Here is a 13731-nt window from a genome sequence, read left to right as displayed (position 1 = left end):
CAGATCTTCTCTTATTGTCCCACTAGGACCCCTATTATGCCCCTTCTCTTACTGATTTTTACTGTTCTATGTTTGCCCTGAGGCATTGTTTTATCTCTTTTGTGGAGGAAAATCTTGAGAGCTTGTAATTTTCTGTCCTACTGTGGCATCTTCCCAGAATCCTTTCCACATAGTTTTAGAAAATGCACCAGACTTATTCTCAGGGTTAAATTTGCGAAAAGTTACATTGAATCATTTTTTCCATCCCAGGTTGATATAGCAACATAAACAACAGGTCTTGAGATACTTGGGACAAGGTCAAGCAAAGAACAGACACATAGATAATTTTAAAATGGGGTGAAAAAGGGATGAGTGTGTGCTCTAGGAAAAGAAGAGGTCCCAGACTCACATAAAGGGGACTGACTTCTGTCACTCACAATCCAATAGCAGGTCACAGATTCAGTGTGGTATTCCATCATAAAGAGCTATTATGGTAACGGGCACACAAGACAAAAACTCAGGAGAAGAATAAGTCAAAAGCCCCAAGAAAAGCATGGCATAGCTTGGGTATAAGTTCAAGTTAAATTCCCTGAAGAGGTAAAGCAAGATTTTAATAAGAGTCTAAAGGGGACGTGTGTGTGTGTCTGTGTCTATGTATGCATATGTGTATGTAGTCTTTTTATTTTTTTTTATTTTTAGGATTTTTGTCTCATGGAGTCATTAACTCATATTTGATACTTTTTAATATATACATTCATATTTTATTTATACTTATATATGTAGTTATATATGTATATGTAGTTATGTATATATTTTAAATATAGTTATATTAGTGATTCCATGAGGCAAAAAGAAACACCAAAACGAAGTCAAAAGACAAAAAAAAAAAGTAGAAGATCATGTTAGGCATCTTATAGGGAAAAAATGACCTAGAAAAAAGAGCAAGAAGAGCAAGGAAGAAAATAAGGAGGAAAATGTAAGGTGAGTGGTTAACATTTGAACCTCACTCTCATCTGAACTTGTAAAAAAAGAAAAATATGCATTCCACTGGGCATAAAAATACAATTCACTCAAAGGGGAAACAGGAGGTGGGGGGAGATAAAAGGGATGGCAGATTAAGTAAAGGATTAATCCTAAACATAACCAATTCTAAGTAGGGTGGGCTGGAAATTTGGTTTAATAGAAAAGAAAGATAAGACAAGCTCATGTCATTGGGTCCTTAGTGAGGAAGAGAGAAGATCAAGGGAGAAGAAGCAGATCACATAAAACCTAGACCTGAGTGTCGAGTATTCTTTTTTTTCTTCACATCTTTTTCTTTTTATAAAAGGGACAACAAATAAAGTCAGTGAAACATATAAAGGAATAGTATGGAGAGAAATTTACAACTAACAATCATATCTGTGAATGTGAATGAAATTAATTCACTCACAAAATAGAAGAGAGCAAAACGAATTAAAAATCAGAGGCCAACAATATGTTGTTTACAAGAAACATGTTTGAAACATAAAGATCCACAAAGAGTTAAAATAAGGGCCTGGAGAAAAATCTAACATATTTCAACTGAATTAAAGACATTAAAAACTTGAATCAATCCCATGATTAATGACAGTTCTCTCAATTTCAGAGGTTTGTCAATGAAGCATAGTACTCACCTCCTGATAGAGAGATGCTAGAATTAGGGTACAGAATGAAACATTGATTTGGGGGGCATTGAAATTGTTAGAATTTGTTTTGCTTTACTATGCATGTGTTCTATAAGAGTTTTGTTTTGTTTTGTTTTTCTAATAGAGGATATAGTAGGAAGGAAAAAATGAATGCTTATTCTTAAAAAAAAGTTACATTTTTGAAAGAATAAAGGGATAGGACTGACCAACCACTTAAACTTAAGGTATTTTTCAGTTTTTACTTTTGTTAAATTGACCCTGAGATACAGATATAACCTGAGGTCACAGAACTGTTTTTTTTTGTTTAGTCAAATAACTTCCATAACTGTAGTTTAGACTTCCTTAAACATAAAAGGTTCTTTTAAAAAGATAATTTTTATTTTATATCTGTATTATTTGTATGTTTAGGGGGTTTTGATCGTTTTTTTTTTGGTGACCTTGGGGATAGGGTGGGATCTCAACCCAAGAATCTTTCTCTGAAAAAAGTTGTCTCAAAGCTAAATCAAAAAGTTCTATAACAGAGTTTGTAACCTAATGAGAACATTTATATAAGCTTTTGGATAGAATTCGGTGCTCAGTGGAAACCTACTATGCTCACCTTTTGCTTTATTTCAATACCAATAACTTCAAATCACCCCAGGAGAGCACAAAAATTTATTGTATGATGAAAACTATATGCCTCATAATTGGAGCTAATGAATTATTGACATTAACAATTATTTATCAAAGGCAAAGTTGGCAATAAAACAGCAAAATATGCCATCATTCAATATTTAATGATGTAAACAGCTAAAGTTACACCATCCTCCATAGACTCATTTGTCTGTCTACTGCCTGAGCCAATCATAATAAGCAAAACTGATCTCATGCCAAAATATCAGGGCATAAAGCTAAAGCTATTACAAGGTTTCCATTCTATAATTTCACATTAGATCTCTCTACCCTTTTCCTCACATAAACAAACCAATTTTTTCACATATGAGGAACATTAAGTTCACAAATGATTGGTCAAGCGCTCTTTGGGTTGGTCGTGTAATCATTTAGGTTCTGTGTATTATTGGCATGTTAAATTCAAGAATGCTCTTTGAAACACATGCCTGGGGTTTGTCCTTTAAGAATGGTTTAATCAAAAACAATTTAGATTGGCAAGTGAATTATTAAACTAATGTTTATTTGTCACAAGGCCACAAAGAAAACTATTCTAAATCAAACAGTGAAAGTATAGATATACTTAGAAAATCACACCTGCTTTTTTCCTAAGCTGACACTCCCCAAATTGTTTTTTATCTTCACAAAAATATAATAATTATAAAACATGAACATATACGACCGAGAAAAAATAAACATTTAAGCTCTTTTAGGATAAGTTATAAACACCAAACAAGAGTTAGCTGACATTAAGGAAAAAATCAATTCTGTATCTGTATCTACATCTGAAAATCAGTTTAGGCTCTCAGTGTATATTCATATTTTTCAAGAAACTAAATACCTAAATAGCATAGGGAAGGGAATAAATATTTATAAAGTGCCTACTATGTATAAGATGCCATGCTAAGTATTTTACAGATATTATCTTATTTGATCTCACAACAACCCTATGATGCAGGTGTTATTATTATCTTTATTTTACAATTGAGGAAACTGAGGCAGACAGAGGTTAAGTGATTTGCTTGGTTTCACATAGCTAAGTCTTTCTGGGTAGGTATCTGGCACAGTGAATAGAGTCCTGGCTCCAAAGACAGAAAGATGGCTGAAAGTACTGCACTGGTTAGCTGCCAAAAGTTGTGATTCTACAACTGAACTAAAATTCCCACTAACATTTTAATTTTAATATGCAGAAAAGGCCTCAGATTTTTCAACCAGAGTTAGTTACCACATATGATATATTAGATTACCTAGTTATATCCATTTCATCCCCTACTTCCATGCCTTGAAGAGTGGAGTCTCATATTTGAAATGTTTTCCTACTGTACCTCTCCGATTTAATCCTGAGCTTCATTGAAAGGATAACTCAAGTGCTGCCTTTCCTAGGATGACTTTCTGATTCTCCCAGCTATTACTGTACTTTTGTTCTTGAAATTATGCTATATTATTTTGCTACATTTTTATTTACCTAACTTTATATATGTTGTATATCCCCAGTCCAGCGTAAGGTCTTTGGGAGGAGAAATTGTTTCTTTTTTGTCTTTAGATAATAAGTATTTTTAGCACAGTGTCTGGCACATTATAGGCACTTAAGAAAAAATTTAATTGAATCTGATGATCTTCAATTAATTGGCAGATGAAATAAATTTGAAGAAAAATAATGGAATAATTCAAATTAATCACTTAGAGGTCAAATTTTTATTTCCCCTAAAATGATTTTTTTTTTCCTCAGGACAAATGGAATACTACCCAAGCTAGTTTAACTTTGTTAATTTCTAAACATGTTAAAAAACACAAAAGCATTCTACGATGGAATTAATAACTGTATTTCATTAAAAATATTTATTCATTTGTCCATCTATATCAGAATTAAACAATAAAAAATGAGAAAATGAAATTAGATAATGCTCATATAATTATAGTAGCATATTCTCCCTGGAACTGGAATATTAAATTTCATTTTTGTAGTATAAATAATTAAATAGAAATGTTGAGCAATTGCCTTTTAACTTTGAATGGCAGTTTTCTTCCTGAGAAATTAAACTCTTCAATAAATAATTCTAAATGATAATAGCAACTAATACTTGTATACTGCTTTCTTCAAAATAACTTCATGAAGTAGAAAGTGCAAGTATTATCTCTATTTTCCCAATGAAGAAACTGAGGCCTTGAGAGTCAGCAGCCTTCAGCAAATAAAAATCTGAACTTAAACTTGAACATGTTTCCTGAATCTTCTACCCTATGCCAACATGACTTTCATAGGAACAAAAAGTATTGGTTCATTCAACCAGCACACCCAATATATATTGGGCTATTTTGCCATGACCTGTAACATTCACTATGTTGCAAATTGATGATTTAAAAGGACACTATGGGGGCAGTTAAGTGGCACAGTGAATAGAGCACTGGCCCTGGAGTCAAGAGGACCTGAGTTCAAATTTGACCTCAGACATTTAACACAAAAAACTAGCCATGTGACCTTGGGCAAGTCACTTAACCCCATTTGCCCTACCTTCCCCCTCCAAAAAAGCAAAAAAAAAAAAAAGATACCATAAGTATATAAGAGATCTGGTTTGCCTCATCAAGCAAAAGAAGTGCAGTACTGGATCAGAATGATTGTCCATTCATTTTAGTAATTGATCAACATGTAAAGGCATATGCCTTGGAGAGCTGTGCTTGCCTCTAAAAATCAACCTCAAAAACTACGGATGACCTCAAAGGGAAATGTGGAGTTTTTCCTATTAAGTTATTATTATTTATTAGTTTGTGGACTTATGGAAGTTGGATTGATGAATTAGGAACAGACTAGGTTATTACCATAGGTCAGTATAATTTGGAAAACAGAGGAGGGAGCAAAACTAGGACAAAAAACTATAGGAAAGTTTATAATGGAAGAAAAAAGAAGGGAAGTTTCATGGAGGAAGCGACATCCGAAAATGGGCCTAGAAATGAGATATAAATTCTAAGTGGCGGAGCAATGGAGATGGAGTAGGTTCCAGCCAGTCATTGCATGGAAGTAGAAATGGAATACTGAATTGAATGTTCCAGCTGAATGTTTCAATAATGTGTGTTCCAGAGTTTAGAAATCTTGGACCCTAAGAGTAACTGATGCTGCACGTGTTTCTGCTTCCTATCATTTTCCTAATAAAAAGTTTGATGTGGCCTGTGGTAGTGAGCATGGCGGGCTTAATTTCTCTACCTCAGGAGTATTAACTGCACCAAAACAGATCAGGCTTTTTTCTAGAAACAATAGGGAACCACTGATGGTTTTTGTACAGAACTATAAGGCTAGGCCTGGGTCTTGGTGGTGGGAAGGAGTAGGGGGTAAATAAGTATTTAAATAGCACCTACTATATGCCAAGCACCGTGCTAAGTGTTTGACAAATATTATCTCTTTTGATCTTCACAACAAGCTTCTGAGGTAAGTGCTGTAATTATCCCATTACAAACTGCGACATTTGTACATCTTTGGTTTGACTTCTGGGAGTGACAGGACTTATTTGAAAGGAAGATATTCGACTAGTGACAATAAAAGAGGAAATGTTCTCTTTGGGCTTAAATAAATGATCCTACCAAGACTGCACTTAGGTGTTCAGTCAGATGGAAGGGGCATTTTAACTTGTATACATACATGCATATGTCTATACCCCTATCTCTATGTCCTCTACCTCTACCTCTCTCTCTACCTCTCTCCATCTATATCAATAGCTACATCCATATCTACATTGACATCTACACATAATCTACATTTAATCCATATCTATAGCTAATCTGTATCTCTAATCTATATCATTATCTATGTATATCTCTTCCTATAGATATATGCAGAAACACGCAATTTCATCTGCCTAGGAAATTTCCAATGTGTGAAAGCCTACCAAGAAATTAAAAACCTTCTAGGATTTAGTAGATCACTCTTACATAGATGCCTGAGGTCCTTACCCAGCATCAAGGGGTGTATCTTATAGCTCTAGCTAGGAGAGGCCACTTGGCAAATAGAGAGTTTATCTAAGAGGCAGGAAGATATGAGTTCATGTCCTACCTCTGTAAAATGCTGACTAAATGACTGTGGGCAAGCCTGCTAATTTGTCAGTATGCTAGGCATCTCTCTAAGACTAAAAGTTGCAGAGAAAGTGGAAACCTGTATTGATAGGGTTTGTTCATCTGATTCTCGTATGAATTAAATCACAGTTTTAGCCTACTATTGACTATCTATCTAATCTGTCTGTCTATCTATCTATCTATCTATCTATCTATCTATCTATCTATCTATCTATCTATCTATCATCTATCTATCTCTCTATCTATCTCTATCGACCTATATCTATCATCTATTAATCTATAATCTATCTATCCATCCATCCTATACAAAAAGGGAGGGTAAAAATCTGTTTCCTATCATAAAATACAGCTCGTGCTGCACCTTTGTTACAAAAATAACTTACAACTGAGATGGGCTTTTTTGGAGATGTATATGTAACTAACAGCCAATCAGTGGAAGGGAATACACCACAAGAAAAGTTGCACTTAATTGAGTGTTCAAGGCAAATCAAGACACCCACCCACCCAAGAGTGTATTCTCTGGCAATGGTGGTGTTTTTGCTGGCGTTGCATTTCTGCATGATGTTATTTTCTGAAGTTAATATATTTTTCTGACCAAAATTTTGACCAAGGCAGCTGGCAGTGTGTCTGGTTTTATTCTTCAGTCAGAGGGCTTTTTAGAGGAGGTAAGAGAAACAATAATAGTTTTAGAAGTATTATATCCAAAAGAAAAAAAGCTATGGGTCCTTAAAATGAACACAAAAGAACCAGTAGAATAGCATTTAGTGATTTGGGGATGAAAGAGAATTTAAATTCAGAAAAGCTGCCCCTTCCCCACACACCCCCCCTCCCAAAAAAGGTAGGTGTCATAGTAGATAGAGTGGAATCCATAAAGTGGATTTCTGGAAACAGGAAGGCCTGAGTTCAAATCTCACCTCAGATACTTAACCAGCTATGTGAGCCTGGGCAAGTCACTTAACCTCTTCCTGCCTCAGTTTTCTCAATTGTAAAACTGGGTTGTAATAGAACCTATGTCCCAGTGTTGTTAGGATCAGATGAAATAATATTTGTAAAGCACCTAACTTGGTGCCTAGTTCATAACAGGTTGAATAAATGTTCCCTTCTTATAAAAGTTATGGAAGAATCAAGATGATTCAACATATTTTTCCTGTAGAACAAAAAAAAAAGTGCTGTTTGGCTATGGGGCAATACAATATTTCCTCTGTCAGCTTATTAGAATGTCAATGAAAATGTTAATAACAAATGTGTTTTTATTTTTAAGAACCACAAGTGCAACCTTTTGACTGAATCCAAACTTCACAGAACAAATTCTTTTATTAAGGGGAAGTTTGGATTTAGTCAAAGGGCTGTACGTAAGGACCTACAAGGTCACATGTGGCGTCGAGGCAACAGGTTCCCTATCCCTGTAGAACAAGGGTTCTTAACTTCGGATAAACAAATTTCTAAGGTGTTCATTGATAGATTTCAGGAAGTCTATGAATTTGGATGGAAAAAATGACATGTCCATTTCAATATAATTGGTTTCCTTTGTACCCCTATACATTTTTTTGTTTATTTTAAAAAATATTATTCTAGGAATCCATAGGCTTTACTATGCTAGCAAAGGACATATGAAATAAAAAGGTACAGAAGCTCTGAATTGATTAATCTATGTTATTTCCCTGACTTACATGCCAATTTTTCTATTAAATTTCCTCTTTAACTCTTCACAAGAAGTTACTATATCTATGCCCAAGTTTATTTGGATGAGTTTTATAAGTAAAATGTTACATGAAACTCCACAAACCATGTAAGTCCAATAGATGTTAGGCCATCAACATATGTGATGAGTAATAATACAAAATAACTTCTTAAAGTCAACAAGAAAGCACATATTAAAGATCCTTAATTTCAAGCCCATATTTTTTTCCTGGGTCAAGAAAATATTCTCATATTCTTCTTCTTTAACATAACTGTGACTGAATCATTCTGCTGTTTCTGTAGCAACTGAAATAATGAACAAGTAAATATTTTGTTCCATTATTTGCCTGGCATTCACATTTTATTGACTGAAAAAGATTTCAAAATATTCTCTCTTCTTCTTTTTGGGAAAAAAAAAGGAAATTGTATATTTTCTTCATCAAACTTTAATGATTGGAATTATATTCAAACTTTCACAAAGAACTGTACTTAAAACTAAATGCACATTATGATAAGCTCATCTTTAGGGCAGACACTGTTTCATTTCTAATACATAGGACAATTTCTGCTAAATCTACTAAAATTGTGGTTTTGGAATGGAATTATATGTCCTTGAGAGGGGATATAGCACAGAAGAAAAAAAACAATGAATTTGTAATCTGAAGACATCTGATCTAATCCTGGTTTTGTCCTCTTTTCCTCTGGTATGACAGTGAGCGAGTCACTGAACCTCTGTGGGTCACATCTGTAGACTCTGCTCCCTCATGTCAAATGAAGGAGTTGAGCCATATGACTTCTGAGATTCTTCTCAGCTCTAAATAATAGAATCCGTGATACTTAATCACTTCTCATGGATCTTTGGGGACACAGAAATTTTTTTTCAACCAGCAAATTTTGTGCCAATCCTTCTCATATTCTTTTGTATAGATAAGATGATTATTTCTCTCAATTTTAACCTCTTCTTTTTCCTTTTAAGCAAAAATTCTCTTTCTTGCATATAAAGGGGTGGTTCTATTTGTCCTTAGAATGCATCAAATTACTCTAACAGTACAAACTCAAAAAATTAGACTACCCAAAAAGAAAGGGAACTTAGTGGGTCACCTAGTCCTACCTCACTTATTCTAGTATAACATGAAACTCAGAGGTCAACATAGGGCCTAAAAAATGCTTTCTGGTACTTAGGGTTTTCTATGGGTTTTTTCTCCATTTTCTTAGAATTCTAAAATTGAGGGCTATATCTATTCTTTGTTCTACATTACCCAACACACATATTTTCTTTCAGCCATCCAGAAATATGTCCTCATGAAATGAGAAACTCACTTGCCTCGCACTCTCCCCTCAAAGAATATTTTACTGCTTTAGCTAATTTAAGATGTATGAGTTTTAGGCTTTTGGTTAGGACCACTGATCTCTTCTTTTCCTATCCCTTCAGCTAATTCTGCCAATCAATATCATGCATAGCATTAAAAAAACATTCTTGACAGTTTTTAATACAAAATATTTCTTCATGGCTTGACATTCATTTTCTTTCAACTCTTGGCTAAAGATGTAAACTTTTATTTAGTCCCTTAGCTCATTCCATTTCTAGTGTAACTTGGGGGTTTTGTTTGTTTGTTTGTTTGTTTTCCCTGTCATCTGGTCTTTGGTACCATATTAAGCCACATTACACAGAAAAACTGCTGTTCCACAGCTAGCACAACATACCCTCAAGAGACGGGAATTTCAGAGATGACGTGATTTGCATGCTGGGGTGGCAGGGGAGGGCAAGGGAAGAATGTATGTATATGTACAAGGAATTTGGACATCCTTCAAGGTGAAACACTTTGTATAAATTCAAGATCATACACTGTATGATTGTGAATAAGAGGGAAAGCCTGGTAAAACTGGAACTCCAAGGGCATGAAAGACTTTTTGTTTTTAAATATGGAAACAGAAAAGAAGCCATAACTGAAAATAAAATAGGGTTCCTGGATAGTTAGTCTACTGTGTATGGAGGATGGTGATAGTCAATGGAATCCTTTCACAGTAGGCTACAGCTGGCCACAGAAGTAGCTGACATTGGAGTCTTAGCAGAGAACCCATGTTTGGGGTAGTTTATTGACTTCTTACCAAACAGAAGAAATAAACAGAAAACTAGGCTTTAATTTTTTTTTTCATTTTGGGATATTTTTATATGCCATTAAATTAGAGGACCCAAATGACGTCTATCCAGGGACACTCCTTCTTTTTCTTCTTTAACAAAAGATGATTTTTAAGGTTCTACACATGATGTTATCATTCTGTTAATCACTAATAACAGTAAGAGGGCTTAGGCACTAAATTAATAAAGATACCAACCAGTTCTCTGGCTCATACTGCTACCATTTTGGTCCTATCACTCAATGCTCTCTGTCTTTTAATCTCATTATTGCTCATAAACCCTTGCTTCATGTCAGAAGGAAGTGGTACCTGGCAAGTAAAGCACTTGTGAAGCACCTACTGTGTGCCAGGAACTATTATATATTCTAAGGATATAAAGTCAATGAAATAGCTATTGCCCTCAAAAAGACAACTCTTGTTTTGTTTCAACAACAATATTGTTCAATACAAAACTTACATAAATGAGATAAATGAATGACTAAATAAAATGGCACTTATTAAATGCTTACTATGAGTCACTTAGATTACAAAAATCAACTTTATGGAAAGTTTTGTTTCATATCCCTCCTTTGGTTAATATTCAGTCAGGAAACATTATTTACTGTGTGCCAGGCACAGAACTAATAACCAGGAGAAATTATGAGAAGTGACCTCTATTTTGTGGAGCTTTTGAGCAACTGAGGAAAATGAAAGTCACTATGGTCATCTTTGCAGTTGTGCAGTTGATGATTGTTTAGTTAAATTTTACCAGCAGAGTTCTTGTGATTTTCTGGTTTATAATAGTCACAATTTCATGCATCATATGTCCTAAAGTGAAGGAACAATTGCTTTGTCTTCTTGCTTTTCCAAGAGATGTTAACTTGTTCAGGGAGTATGATATTTCTGTTGTTTTCATTTATTTCTTTTGTCTCTACTATTCTGTGTTTCTTTTGCATTTAAGGTTGAATTACCTGAATGTTGAGTATCAATGAATGATAAGTGGGAATTAATTGGAGGCTTAGGAAGTCAGAAAAATGTATCAAATTAAAATTAATGTTCATTATGTATTTTACTTATAAGAATTTACCCTGTGAGTTTTCAGGAACACATTTTCTAGATCAAAATGAAGAGAGTTCTATCTACAAATATATATATATATATATAATGTGGGAGAGGGGACAGTACCAACTGGGTGAATCTAAAAATCTTCATATAGAAGATATCACTTGAGTTAAATGTTGAAGGAAAGAAGGAATTCTAAGAGGCTGATATCCAGATTTAAAAAGATAAGAGTCAAGGCCTTCTCAGATGTCTAATGAACTATCTTATAGTAACATGTGAAATACTTTTTTTAATCTTAAATTGAGCCATGAATTATAAAGAGGAAAAAAATCTAGCTCACTTCCCAATAGGGGAAATAAGTCTGAATTGAACAATTTTATTTACAGAGGATTAACTGCAGGACAAAGTGGAAATGATTAATATTGTTCTGTGACCTTGGCTAAACTTATGATGAGCAATTCCCATGATGTATTAGAGAAAAGCCTAAATGGCTGCCTGTTTATTGAAATTTCTTTTATTAAAATTTCACCAAAGTATTCAAATACATTTTTGCTCTCATCAATGTTGATATTTCTTCCAATGACATGGATCACAGCCCATCCATTCCTGTTCATCCTGCATAATTCTCATCCTATTCTACCATAAGTTCATCACAGGGTGTTCACTCAATGGACAGGAGGGCTTCCTACTTTTCCTCAATATTTTGAGGTTACCAATGGGGTGCACATTATATCCACAGGCTATCATTTACTCTTGATATGCAGCAAGCTCAATTTAATTATTTTTAGAAAGCACCCAATTCTTTCAGAACTTGTATAGATAGATATTTCCTCAAGACTTATCTTGAGGGTCAAATATTAAGATATTGTTATAACTTATACAGAATTGTAATTTTGCATAATAGAATTTAATGGATGTATTTCCAAATTAATTCAAACAGTATTTATCACACATTTACTATATAGGCTCTACAATGAGCACTGGAGATACAAAGATGAAATCAGACATAGTCCGTCCTTTCAAGAATTTTGCAATATCCTAGTGATTAGAGATGTAAGGGAGCCCATGTAGACCAACCAATTATGAAAGAATGTCAAGAAAAATCAGAAGAGAGAGAATAATGTATGGTAGAAGACTATTTGATGGTGAGTTTCAGTTTAGCTAGAACATACAATATTTTAATATGATAGTAAATCACATAGTTTCTCCTTGAAGAAACATAAAAAGAGATATCTAATAGTCTTCTATGTGGGAAAGGACTAAATGGACCTATATATTTTCATGTCATGTGTTCAACTTTTCATCTTTTCAAAATAGATTAAATCTTTTGGGTGCCTATGAAAATATAGAATGCATTTAGTACAGAATTACTTTAAAACTATAGCTAGGTAACAAAAAAGAAACATATGGTACAAAGAATTTAAGGAATGCTTTAGAATGGACAGTTCCAAAGACAAACAATGTAAAGAGTTGAGCCTTAAGAAAAATCTATAAACCTTGGTTCATTCAGTCTTCTTGAACTTCTTAGATTTAAAAAAATATATATATTTCAACCTAATGTGAATGTGTGTATATGCACACCCACACATATATTTTGTCATATATATGAACATACATGTAATTAATACATATTCTAAAATTCAAATATATATTTAAGTATATATATATAATTCAAACAAAAAATTCATGTGTGTGGGCACATTGAGATGTAATCTATAAAATTTTGGTCTTGGATCTTGGAATATCTGAGTTTAAGTCCCACCTTTGACAAATACTGGCTACAAGACCCCTGGCAAGTCACTTAAGCTCAGCAATCTATATCGTTCTTTAAGACTGTAAATTAAGGGGTGGCTAGGTGGCACAGTGAATAGAGCACAGGTCCTGGAGTCAGGAGGACCTGAGTTCAAATCCGGTCTCAGACGCTTGACACACTTACTAGCCATGTGACTTTGAGCAAGTCACTTAACCCCAACTTCCCTCCAAAAAAAAAAAAGGCTGTAAATTACAGAAAAGGTGCCAATCTGCATTGATAAAGGAAATTTCCTCATTGAGGAGTTCCCACTACCAATGAAATCAGAAAGACAGTCAGTCCCCATTTCTATGTATACTCAATAGCATCAAATGCAATTAAAATTCAATAAAGTTAAGGCAATAGTTAAGAGGTGAAGATGACTGATTGTTGGTGAGCATCCTTGGAAGCATAAAACCATAGGGTCACAGATGTAGAATTGGAAGGTATCTTAGAGGTCACCTAGACAAATCAACTCATTTTTTAAATGAAGAAACTAGGGCCCAAAGAGTTTGAGGGATTAGTCCAAGTTCAAAATGGTTATTATCTAGCAGAACTGGGCTTCAAACCCAGGTCCCCTGATTCCAGAATGCTTTCCATTGGATGACGATTCAAGTTCTGTGAGGTTAGCTTCACCTCTCTCAGAGGAGACTCTAAGGGAAGACCAAACCAACTAGAACAAGAGACTTAATATGGGAGACAGAGTCCCTGATAAAAAGACCTTTATTCTGA

This window comes from Petaurus breviceps, unplaced genomic scaffold, assembly GCF_028583685.1.
Source record: "Petaurus breviceps papuanus isolate PSGF00001 unplaced genomic scaffold, PetGlider_PUasm1.0 38, whole genome shotgun sequence".
NCBI classification, from domain to species: Eukaryota; Metazoa; Chordata; class Mammalia; order Diprotodontia; family Petauridae; genus Petaurus; species Petaurus breviceps.
Note: the sequence above shows the minus strand (reverse complement) of the source record.